The following is a 2,617-nucleotide window of genomic DNA, read 5'->3' on the forward strand; positions in this document are numbered from 1 at the left end:
CCTTGAAAAATGTGTGTCTGTGTCTCTTTATTCTTGGGGTGATGAAGGAAGTGTGTGAAAATTCATCATGAAAACTCCATCATAACTGAGTCGGCTTTTCCACTTCCTTACTTTGTATAGGTCTAAGTGAGTGCGAGAACTTGGGCTTCTTCACTTTTCACAGACTATATCCTAGACCTGCGGGGGGTAGGCATGTTACTGCTCTGTGAGGAAGAGCCTCCCTGCTTTTGGCCACAATACAGGCAACCTCTGCTGAGGTGGAGGAGCTGAGAGGCCATCTCTCTCCCCCGAAGCACTCTACTTCTCCACTGTCATCTCAGCTGCTGAGGGACGTTGCAGGGTTTTCCATTCAGGGTGGTGTCATCCAGTCCTTGTCATCATTTGGCCAGCAACACCATGCTTGACAAGAGCAGGAAGTGTGTCTGAGTCTGAGGCTGTTCCCGGGACCAGATGTGGTGATGGGGTACCTATGCTGCCCATCTAGCTGAACTGAGTGCTTGGGCTCCCTGTTTGGCATTTAGTCAGGGAAGGGGAACTTGTTCTTAAAGTTAGACCTCCATGGCTTTTGTGAATGGTCATATTTTTCTGTTTTCAGGCAGGCCTGGCCCTTATAAAATCAGGATGAAAAATGCTCAGGAGGAGCTTTCAGGGCACGTGCCCTCACCCCAGCCTCCTAGGGGGTGCCTCAGAGAGGTTGAGCCTGGCTTTGCTAGGGAAATGTGGAGGCAAATGCAGAAACCTCAGGCTTGGGCTTCTGTGGGCTAAGGCTTGGGAACCTCACAAATGAGGGCCCAACTGATATGCCCATCTTCCAGGGACAGCCGTGGGGAGATACCATCCCCAACTCCAGAGTCCTTGCAGACGCTGGTTCTCTTAGCATTTGAGCAGCAGTTACAAGCAGCTTAATTAGACACATCTGACAGCCAGCCTGGAAGGCTGCAGCCACACAGGTGAGGCCACATGTTATGAAATCTGGGAAGCTCTTAATTACGTATATCCAGCTCATCAAAGGGCAAGTGAGTGTAAGCCTCTTCCCTGGGAAGCTACAGCTGAGCCCTGGCAGGAGAGCCAGGCCTCCATCAGCCATCTTGAGCCTCTCACTTCCCCACACCAGGAATCAGTCCCAGCCCTACTTGGTGCTGATAGTTGCCGTACTCTGCTGCTCAAGGCTCCCATGAAGACAGCTCTGGACCACAGCATCTGCTGTCTGCACTGGCATGGGCTTTCCTATAAACATGAATTTAGTGTCCATCCTCTGATCAGATCCTCAAGAGAAGCTGGCGGCTCCCTCTCCCACTTTCAGCCTGTTCCACAGCTATACCTGTCACCAGCATACCTAGCCAGGTGACTTCAGCCCTCATCTTGCATCTGAACCCATGGACCAATTTCTTAAAGTTTGACAGGCTGTACCTTTGGCTCAGATCTCTCATAGAAGACCATATTTGGGAGATCCTGCCAGTAGTGCTAAATGACTCTTAACCCCTGAGGACCTGAGGCTGAAGCCCAAGGGCCCAGGCATCCCCCGCTGGCCTGTCAGGTTCTACTCCATCCCCAAGCCCAGGGATGAGTGTGCCATGTCCTGCCCTGGCCTACCCTGACCATAGGACCGCTGTTACAGCCATGGCTGATGGGGGTGCTGTGAGAGCAGTGCAAAGTTCCCAATCAGGGAAACCCAAATTCTGAATTTGGAAGGGTCTCTTGCTGACCTAGAGGGAACCTCCAGGAATCCCAAGTCCAGCCTGCCCTTTGCTGGGACAGCTGCTGCAATGTGCAGGGCTTTGAGGGCCATCCAGGAGCAGATGTCGTGGCCATGCATCAAAAAGAGTTTCAAAGCCCAGATGAGCAGTCAGGCCTGAGCTAAGCTCCCCAGGCATGCACAGTTTGGCTGGAGGTCTCAAGGGCGCCTGGAGTCCCTCCATCGGCCATCCTGATTCCCGAAGGATGAATGCCCTCAGGGACAGGTGGGATGGGGGGGATGGGGGGGAGATTGGCCTGGAGACTGGACCCTGGAGAAGGGCTGTTTTACTGGTGGCCACCAGGTGGCAGCACTTCATCATTTATGGGCTGGACTCGTTTAGGTGCTCTCGTTGGGAGCATATCTCACCAAGTCCTGGGGTGCTGGAGGATCCTAGGACCTCTTCCAGGTCTCTGAGATTCAAGGGGACCTGGCTAGAACTCGGGCTTCAGAGGCCCTGCAGGTTTTTTTTTTTTGGTTTTTTTTTTTTAAGATTTATTTACTTAGTTTTGGCTGCGACGGGGCTTAGTTGCAGCACACAGGATCTTCGCCGAGGCACGCGGGCTTCTCTCTAGTTGTGGTGTGCGGGTTTTCTCTTGTGACGCGCGCAGGCTCCAAAGCGTATGGGCTCTGTAGTTGCGGCATGCGGGCTCTCTTGTTGAGGCGCACAAGCTCAGTAGTTATGGTGCACGGGCTTAGTTGCCCCGTGGCATGTGGGATCTTAGTTCCCTGACCAGGGATCGAACCCGTGTCCCCTGCATTGTAAGGCAGATTCTTTACCACTGGGCCACCAGGGAAGTTCCCCTGCAGGTTCTTGCCAGGTCCCTTACCTCCAGGGATCACCACTGGCTAGAAAGGGAAGTTGTTGCCCAGCTGTGGGAT

This window comes from Grampus griseus, assembly GCF_964374135.1.
Source record: "Grampus griseus genome assembly, chromosome: 10".
Classification (NCBI taxonomy): domain Eukaryota; kingdom Metazoa; phylum Chordata; class Mammalia; order Artiodactyla; family Delphinidae; genus Grampus; species Grampus griseus.